The sequence below is a fragment of the Psittacula echo genome (genome assembly GCF_963264785.1).
Source record: "Psittacula echo genome assembly, chromosome: 3".
NCBI lineage: Eukaryota > Metazoa > Chordata > Aves > Psittaciformes > Psittacidae > Psittacula > Psittacula echo.
Genome location: NC_137736.1, coordinates 79,097,731 through 79,108,565, shown reverse-complemented (window position 1 = coordinate 79,108,565; position 10,835 = coordinate 79,097,731).

Genomic DNA, 10,835 nt, shown 5'->3' with positions numbered 1-10,835 from the left:
TTGAATGTCTCCAGAGAAGGAGACTCCACAACCCCCCTGGGCAGCCTGTTCCAGTGTTCTGTCACCCTCACTGAGAAGAAGTTTCTTCTCAAGTTTAAGTGGAACCTCTTGTGTTCCAGTTTGTACCCATTACCCCTTGTCTTATCATTGTTTGCCATTGAGAAGAGCCTGGCTCCATCCTCATGACACTCCCCCTTTATATATTTATATACACTAATAAGGTCCCCCCGCAGTCTCCTCTTCTCCAAACTATAGAGACCCAGCTCCCTCAGCCTTTCCTCATAAGGGAGATGCTCCACTCCCTTAATCATCTTAGTTGCCCTGCGCTGGACTCTCTCCAGCAGGTCCCTGTCCTTCTTGAACTGAGGGGCCCAGAACTGGACACAATATTCCAGATGCGGTCTCACCAGGGCAGAGTAGAGGGGAAGGAGGACCTCTCTCGACCTACTGACCACCCCCCTTCTAATACACGCTAGGATGCCATTGGCCTTCTTGGCCACAAGGGCACAGTGTTGGCTCATGGTCATCCTGCCATCCACTAGGACCCCCAGGTCCCTCTCCCCTACACTACTCTCTAACAGGTCGTTCCCCAACCTATACTGGAACCTGGGGTTGTTCCTGCCCAGATGCAGGACTCTACACTTTCCCTTGTTATATTTCATCAAGTTACTCCCTGCCCAACTCTCCAGCCTGTCCAGGTCTCGCTGGATGGCAGCACAGCCTTCTGGCGTGTCAGCCACTCCTCCCAGCTTAGTGTCATCAGCAAACTTGCTGACAGTACACTCAATTCCCTCATCTAAATCATTGATGAATATATTAAATAATACTGGTCCCAGTACTGACCCTTGAGGCACTCCACTAGATACAGGCCTCCAACTAGACTCCGCCCCATAGACTACAACTCTCTGGCTTCTGTCCTTCAGCCAGTTTGCAGTCCATCTCACTACCTGATCATCCAGACCACACTTCCTCAATTTAGCTATGAGGATGCTGTGGGAGACTGTGTCAAATGCTTTGCTGAAGTCAAGGTAGACCACATCCACCGCTCTGCCATAGTCCATCCACAATGTTATTTCCTCATAAAAGGCTATGAGGTTGGTCAAGCATGACTTCCCCTTGGTAAAGCCATGTTGACTGCCCCTCATAACCCTCTTATCCTTGACATGCCTTAAGATGGCATCAAGGATAAGGTGCTCCATCACTTTCCCAGGGATGGAGGTGAGGCTGACCGGTCTATAGTTACCCGGGTCGTCCTTCTTGCCCTTTTTGAAGACTGGAGTGACATTTGCTTTCCTCCAGTCCCCAGGCACCTCTCCCATTTCCCAAGACTTGGTAAAGATGATGGAGAGTGGTCTAGCAATGACTTCCGCCAGTTCCCTCAGCACCCGCGGGTGCATCCCATCTGGACCCATGGATTTATGGATGTCCAGATTGCTCAGCTGGTCCCTAACCCATTCCTCATCGACTAAGGCAAACTGCTCCAGTGACCTGACTTCATCTGAGGTCTCAGGAGTACAGGGCTCGTCAGGACTGCCTCCGGCAGAGTAGACTGAGACAAAGAAGGCATTCAATAACTCTGCCCTCTCTGTATCTTGTCACCAGGGCACCCATCCCATTCACCAGTGGGCCTACCTTGCGTCTGGTGTTAGTTTTATCAGCTATGTATTTGAAAAAGCTCTTTCTGCTGTCCTTGACCCCTCTTGCCAGATTTAATTCTAAGGAGGCCTTAGCCATCCTAGCTGCCTTCCTACATCCTCTAGCAGCAGCCTTATATTCCTCCCGAGTGGCCAGCCCCTCCTTCCATGACCTATAAACTCTCCTCTTCCACTTGAGCATACCCAGCAGTTCCTTATTTAGCCACGCAGGTCTCCTGGCCCTCTTCCTTGACTTCCTATGTGTCGGGATGCTCTGCTCTTGAGCTTGGAATAAGCAATTCTTGAATGTCAACCAACTATCTTGGGCCCCTTTACCTTCAAGCAGCCTTGCCCATGGGATTTCCCCTAGCAATTGCTTGAAAAGGCCAAAGTTTGCCCTGCTAAAGTCCAGGGTTGCAATTCTACTTGCTGTTGTACTGGTCCTAGCACACAAGATCCTGAATTCTACCATCTCGTGGTCGCTGCAACCAAGGCAGCCCTCAACCTTTACTGCTTCGACCAGCCCCTCCTTGTTAGTGAGGATGAGATCCAGCAGCGCTCCTCTCCTGGTTGGCTCATCCACCATTTGCATGAGGAAGTTATCATCCATACACTGGAGGAACCTCCTGGACTGTGGCTGGGTTGCTGTGTAGTCCTTCCAGCAAACATCAGGGAAATTAAAATCCCCCACGACGACCACGTCCTGTGACTGTGAGGCCGCTCTCAGCTGCCTGTAGAAGGCCTCGTCAACTTCCTCACCCTGATCTGGTGGCCTGTAACAGACACCCACAACAGTATCGCCCCTGCCAGCCTGCCCCTTCATTCTCACCCACAGACTCTCAACTCGCTCGTCCCGTCCCTGGACAGAACTCAGTACATTGTAGCTGCTCTCGCACATAAAGAGCAACCCCACCACCCCGCCTGGCTGGCCTGTCTTTCCTGAAAAGGACATAGCCCTCCATGAGTATATTCCAGTCATGTGAGCTGTCCCACCACGTCTCTGTAATTGCCACCAGATCATAATCTCCTGACTTAACACAGGTCTCCAGCTCCTCCTGCTTATTTCCCATGCTGCACGCATTGGTGTATAGGCATTTCAAGGAGGGAGCTGAGCTCACCAATTTCACCCTAGGATTATAGGAGGCCTCCCAGTCTTCATCAATCCTAGAGTGCTGCCCCACTGGAGCAAGCCCAGTTACAACCCCATCCCCCTTCGAATCTAGTTTAAAGCTCTCCAAATGAGCCCTGCTAATTCGTGCCCCAGCATCCTTTTGCCTCTGTGAGTTAAACCTTTCCCACGTGCCCTCATCCGGACTGGAGCCTTATAAAACCAGCTGTTATCAAAGAACCCAAAGCCCTGCCTAAAGCACCAGTCTCGTAGCCAATTGTTTATGGACTGAATTTTCCCATTCAATCCCACATCATCACCGGAAGATGGAAGAAGTGACGAGAAGATCACTTGAGCCCCAGACTCTTTCACCATCCGCCCCAAGGCCCTGTAGTCTTTCTTCATCCCCCTCAGACTGCGGGAAGCAGCTTCCCCCCCACCTGTCTGGAAGACCAGCAGCGGGTAGTAGTCTGTAGTAGCTTTGTGCTAGTGTCCAGGTTTTGGCTGGGATAATTTTCTTCCTAGTAGGTGATACAGTGATCAGTTTTGGCTTTAGTCTGAGAACAATGATAACACACCAATGTTTTAGTTGTTGCTAAGTAGCTCTTACCCTGATCAAGGGCTTTTCGGTGTCTCATTCTCTTCCAGGGAGGAGGGGCACAAGAAGCCGTGACGGAACAGAGACAGGACACCTGACCCAAACCAGACAAAGAGGTATTCCATAACACAGCATGTCATGCCCAATATATAAACTGGGGGGAGTTGGCCAGGAGCAGATTGCTGCTTGGGGACAGGCTGGGCATTGGCCAGCAGGTGGTGAGGAATTGCAGGGTGCATCACTGCTGTTCATTTTATCTCCCACTTACTGTTATTTCCCTTTTCATGATTAACATCGTAATTTATTTTTATTATTAAACTGTTCTCATCTCATATGGTTTACCTTTTTTCCAGTGCTCTCCCATGCATTTTACTGCAGGTGGTGGTGGGTGAGTGAGTGGCTGTGTGGTACTTCGTTGCCAGCTGGGGTTAAACCACTACAGTTAGGATATTGTCAGTTGGAAAAGATCCTTGGAAGTTTCCAGTTCAAACCTGCTCAAAGCAAGTCTCATCAGGTCACGTTACTCAGGGCTATGTCCAGTCCAGTCTTGAACACCTCCAATGACAGACATCCCAGAAACTGAGAAACATATTCCAGATTTTGATTTATCTTTACAGTATGCTTCTTCATATTTAGTTCTCCATATTTCAACCTGTGTCCATTACTTCTGTGAAGAGTTTGTCTGTCTTCTCTGTATTTTCTGTGTCCCGGGTTCAGCAATAGCAGTTATTTTTCTCAGTCTTGGTGACTGGTGCAGTGCTGTGTTTTTGACTTTCAGCCTGGGAACAGCGCTGATAACACCAATGTTTTTAGTTACTGCTCAAACGTTTAGTCTGACCAAGGGCTTTCTGAGTCTCATGCTCTGCCAGGGAGGAGGGGAAGCTGGGAGGAAGACAGGACACCTGACCTGAACTAGCCAATGTGGTATTCCATACCACAGCATGTCATGGCCAGTATATAAACTGGGGGGAGTTGGCCAGAAGGAGCAAATTCTCTTCCGTTATTTCCCTTATCATTATTATTATTGGTGGCAGCAGTAGTGGTTTGTGTTATACCTTAGTTACTAAACTGTTCTTATCTCAACCCATGGGAGTTACATCCTTCCAATTCTCTTCCCCATCCCTCCAGGAGTGGGGGGAGAAAGGAGAAGGAGTGGGTGAGCAGCTGTGTGGTTCTGGGTTGCTGGCTGGGCTTAAGCCATGACACTTCTGATCAGGTACTTGTAGACTGCAAAAACATCTTCCTGTAGCCTTTTCTTCTCCAGACTGAACATTTCCAGGACTTGCAGCTTTGCCTCATATGACAGATGCTCAAATAATTATCTTAATGGCCTTTTGCTGGACCTCCTCTGTTATACCCTTGCTATACTGTGGAACTCAGACCAGAAAATGGGACTCCAGATGTAGCCTCACAGGAATTGAGGAGAGGGAGAGGATCATCTCCATCAGTGTGGTTGTAACATTCTTCATAATGCAGCTGGGGTGCTGTTGGCCATCTTTGACACAGCAGCACATTACTGGCTAATGATAAACTTAATGCCTACTAGAGCTTCTGGGTTCTTCTCCACAAAGCTGCTTTCCAATTAGTTGGCTCCCAGCCTGTAGTACAGGTGCGTGGGGTTATCTCTTTTCAAGTGTGGGACTTTTCCCAAACTTGGTAAGTTTGCTGTCAGCCCATTTCTCCAGCCTGTCAAGGTCCTCCTGAATAGCAGCCCTACCCTCCAGTGCAGTAGCCACTTCTTCCAGTTTGGTGTTGTCCACCAACTTGCTGAGAATGCCCTCTATCCCATTGTCTAGGTCATTAATGAAGATAATAGATGAAACTGAGCCCAGCACTGATCTCTGATGGGCTACTTTGCATCTGCTGGACTTTGCAGCTCTGTTCACAACTCTTTGAGCCCAGCAGTCCAGGTTGTTTTCCATATAATTCGCTTAGACAGCTTATATCTCATCAATTTGGTGATAGGGAGACTATGGAGACTGCATCAGAGGTATTCTAAAGTAAAGGTATACAGTGTAAATAGAAGGGAACATACAGAATCTACATGTTTCTGTGGTATTTTCATGTCACAGAATATTCGAATTTTAGTTTATTATTGTCATCAAAGAACTGTGCTAAACAAGTGCTTTAAAAGAAATAGTTCTGCATGGTCTTAAACTGAGAAGATTTCAGACAAAAAATGCTACTGTAATTCTGAATACCATGCTTAAACATAGTAAACAATAACTATGGTAAGAGATGTCTCATGCTTATTTGTGTCCTACTCAGTAAAGCAGCAGGGAAAACCAGAGCACTGCATTTCAGTCTGTCACAAACACAATGCCTCAGAGCAAGATCCTAACATGTCCTGCTTCTAATAGGCAATAAGCTTCAGAACTAATTGGTTCACCCTTTTGAATTGCTCTAACGGGACAGAAGACATGACTGATTTGAATCATCAGTTTGGCAGCATTTTTTCCCTTGACATAGAGAGGGATTTCCTAGATTTAAGTAAGAAACCTTGAAGTGCCATACAGAAAACAGAATTCCTGGAGAGATTATGAATTTTTCAGAACATATCTTGACTGTTCAAAATAAAATCACTGTGTCATTGAGGTCATAGGAAAAGCTTGCTATTAAGATCTAAAAATTTTATGACGATTGCTTAAAGGAAGGGTATAGCACTGTTATTTCTTGTTATAACCTTATTATATATACATGATATATATCAAAATCATAATGCCTGAAAACAGACATAAAACTCACGCCTTGCCATAGCCTGGCACAACCCTCAAAACTATAGTTCCCTTTGATTTTCCTGTGCAGCGATTTTTAACCAGTATTACTCCTAACATGAGTGGATTTCATTCTCCCTGGGGGGGCTTCTTTAACAGTGAATCCACGTCACAATCAGGTGTCCTAAGAGTCTTCCCTTCTCCAGGCTGAACAAGCCCAACTCTGTAAGCCTTCTTCATAGGAGAGAGGTTTCAGACTTCTGACCATTTCTGTGGTCCTCCTTTGGACCCGCTCTAAAAAGTCGATGTTCTTGTGCTGGGGGTTCCCGAGCTGAATGCAGTACTAAAGGGGGGTTTCATAAGAGTGGAGCAGAGGGGGAGAGTTGCCTCCTTCGACCTGCTGGTCATGCTTCTTTGGAAGCAGCTGAGGGTATGATTGGCTTTCTGGGCTGCAAGTGCACAGTGATGAGTCATACTCACTTTTTCTTTCAGTGGTATCCCCAAGCCCTTCTTGACAGGGCTGATCTCAGCCCATGGGAGTTACATTCTTTTGATTCTCCTCCCCATCCCTCTGGGAGTGGGGGGGAGGAAGGAAGGGGAGTGAGTGTGCGGCTGCGTGGTTCTGGGCTGCCGATTGGGCTAAACCACGACACAGCTGCACCCCTAGGTTTCTTCATCCACAAAGTTGCTGAGGTTGTGCTCAGTAACACTGTCGCTAAGATACTAAATGTTATTGGTCCCAGTATGGCCCCTTGAGGGAGAGATAAAACTTGCTACTGGTTTCCACTTGGATATTAAGCCATTGATAAACATTTTGGATGTGAGCATCCAGCCAGTTCATTATTTACCTGATGCTCCATTTGTATCTGTCCTATTTAGCAGGCAAGAATGTTATGGGGACTGGTTCAAATGCTTTACAGATGTCTGGGTTGAGCTCTTCTGTTTTTCACTGATATAATCACTCCCATTGTAGAAGGCCACCCAATTTGTCTTGGTGAAGCCAAGATTTATTTTGCATATTATATTAGAGTGATTGCTTTGATTAAAGAAAGCATTTTTTAATCTACATTTCCATTTTGAATTACTCTACAGCAGAGTAACAACTTACTATACTTTCTGAATTTCTTCATGTATGCCATTTAATGAATAGACATTTCATAAAATCAAGATTAATAAAATTGTCAGTAATAATTTATACTTGGCTAAGGCCATGTAAAATCATGATTTAGTACTACGGGAGTAGAAGATCTCTCCAGTGAAATGATTGGAGCTAAAGGCAGAACAACTATATTATTTGTATTCAAGAGGTTTTAGTTTGGACTATCTCTGGTCTCGTCCTGTAGAGTAGGACTGCATTAAGCAGACACTTGGAGCTCAGTTTTCTAAATGAATTATCACAGTTCTCTAAGGCTGTTCAATGGTGTGAAAAAGAGTACGGATTGGGGATAATCATCTTCTTTTAATAGGCAAATTCAGCACCTAAACTACAGTTCAAACGCAGATGCACATGGTCAATATGCTCATTTACACTTCCCTCACTTTCATCCATAAAGTATATTGAAAAAGGGCCTGATTTTATTTTGCTGTCATAAATGTCCAGAAATGGTGAGGAACAAGAAAGTGTCAACAGTAAATTGTAATCACCCCTGAATACTGCGTAAGCAATGCAGAATCTATACAGTAAAGAGAAGGATGTGAGTACATTAATTCTCCGTATTACTCTAAATTTATTTTTAGTAATATACTTTGTACTGTTAAGAACATAATTATGATTCAAAGAGAATCCCATATCCTGTGGGGTAAAAGTGCTTTTTGAGGTTTTAAAATCCTACTCACACTATTAACTCCTTCAGTTCTTGAAAGCAATGGATGAGCCTTTTAAGTACTAGAAGTACAGAAAAAATCTTAAGTTATGTATGGTCAAAATAAGTAATTTTACTCTGAAATCCTATTTATTTATTATTTATTTATTCCCCTCAGTGAAATTTGTAGACTAGTCTTCACAATAAGAGATACAGGAAACTGAATTACTAATTCTGTTTATGAAACTTCCATAACAAGAAAAAAAATGACCTGGATTTTCATCTCATATAACCATTAGTATATTTTTAAGAAACAGGGGAAAAGGTGGTGTATGTATGCAAAATTTGTCCATCGGAATACCATTTTCCAATGACACTGCAAAAGGCAAAATTGCTGTTTAAGTAGCAAAGTGGGGAATGTCAGACTACTTACAGTAAAATAGAGCTATGAGACAAATGCATTCATGCTCATCACTTGGTGCGTGTATAATTGATGCCAATTTGTCTAGTTGGACAGAGTAAGAGAAAACCTTCTGAGATGATATAAGAGAATTCAGTAAGATTAATTGGAAGAAAGGGTGAATCTTAAGTGCATAGGAGAAGAACAGGCATAAAATAAGCAATAATGTTAAAAAAGAAGTAAAAGCACCTGAACAAAAAACCCACCAAACAGTGAATTTGGTCCACCTAGCTGGCATGGAACTTTGCATTATTTCCTTTACAATAGATTTTTGTTTTGCATTTCATGCTTCGTTTCCTGTGATGTTTCCAATTACAATAGTGAGTGACATGTATAAAGTCAAGTGTTATGAACTTAATTAGTACAGAAAAAGAACTCACGTAACATCACATACAAGCAATACAAAACCAAAATGTATGAAGGAGAAATAGTTTATATGAATGTAGGAGACATTTCTGTAAAAAGAACGGATGTCTGTTCAGCACTGGAGAGTGTACAGTTTTCTTTCCAGATCTCAATTAAAAAGGCACAACAGCATAGTAAAATTCTTTTAATAGTAAGATAAAAATAGGAAGAGAAACACAGATGGTGAGTAAATCTTACATCCCTTCAGATATTGGGAGCCCCACTTTCATGCAGCTTTGGATGGATGCCCAGTGGACAGACAAAGCACAGTTCTCACCACAGAGAGGTTCTGTGTCTCCCCCGTACCATGCTGCCTTTTATTTAGTCTAACAAATGAAACTGTATTTGTTTTGATACAGGAATGTTGTCTCTCTGTCCACCAGAGCATACCGAGCTGCATGAATTCAGGATCTATATCCAGGAGCAGCACATGTTTTGGTCATGTCAGCATGTTCCCTGGCATTGTTATATAGGTAATGCTATACAATTTATGCTAACACAGGGTTTATTAGGGCTGATACAGGTGACATGGCTTGTCCAAGATCACTAATTCATCAAATACAGTATTTTCCACAATTCTCCAAATAAATTATCATACATAGAATCAATCAGTATACCACAGAAATATACAAAACCCTTGAATACTTGTCTATTTTCTTGTAAGTGTTTAGCAGCAGTAATTATCTGTAAGTTGTGGAAATAAACATTTGTATAGCTGTATTTTCTTCTTAAGTATGAAATGTAACCCTACAAAGCTGCAAACCGACAGACTATATCCATACATCCGTGTATATAAAAATATTTCTATCCATATTGAACAGCTTCCTTCAAAAGCTTTTTCTTAAGTTTGGAATTCCTGAAGGATATTATTGTCTCATTTATATACCCAATAGTTCTGTTTGAGAAAATGAGTTTGTCATCATGTTAACCTACTTGAGTGTATTACAGCTAAACAGAATTCCAGTAGTTTATTGCAGATGCTTCTTTGATGGGAATACGTAAAGCATATTGTAGTGCTTGTGATTATATATATGCACAACTGCAAATGCATAGGAAATACAAATGCAACTTTTAACTCTGTCTAGCTGGAAAATCTTTTTAGCTCACAGATGTTTGCATGAACACTGAAGATGTCAGAGTTACATTTTCAGCTAGATGCTTGAGTGAGAGGCCATTTTTATAATTATTGTGCCGATGTGTTTTTATACAGGTATTTGCTTTTGTTCTCAGTGAAACTGTTCTTTCTCTTTTTCTTCTCTTTTTGCAGTCTTCGTGAAAATGCTTCTTTTGTGCTTCAGGAATCTCAATTAAAACTGGTATGTAGAAATATAATGCCAGTGATACTTTTGGATTACCAAGTCCATTCCATGCTCCTGGAGACAATCACAGCATATAATTCTTTTTATATATCAAATGTTTGCTAGACTGTAGCTCCTTTTTTTTTTTTTTTCCTCGTACTTCACTGAGAATTAAGCTGCTGTAGAACATCACTATATGATGGATGGAAAATGTCCTTTCCAGTCTGAATGTATTCACGAGCAGTTTATATCAACCTGCTGTTGTGTCAAGATTGTTCTTAGCTTGGATAGCTATCTTCCATTATTTGTAGACGTATACATTGCAGTTATATCTCATAAACAGTCAAAAGATCTGTTAGCCTCTCAACTCATCATTCTAACTCTTGCATGCATTTATTCTAGTATAAACTCATTTTTATTGATGTGAACTACCAGAAACATCTGCTGTATTTTAGACAGTGTCATATGAATGACTTCTACAATGCCATTCTAACTATAGCTTGTCTGCATTACCTGTCATAGAATCATAGAATGCTTAAGGTCTGAGAGAACCTTGAGGTCATCTAGTTCCAACTCCCCTGCCACGGGCAGGGACATCTCCCACTAGATCTGCTCTGGGGATAATAACTTTAATTCCCATTCTACTGTAACAAAATTGGGGTTTTTAAGTGTATCTGTACCAGTCAATGAAACAGTATGGGTATGACAGCAAGCTTGGCACTGACAACTTGGCATATTCATGTCTGCTCTAAGCTGCGATGATTACTGAGAAGTCTACTGTGACCTGGCATTCTGCTGGCACAAGTTAAAACCTTG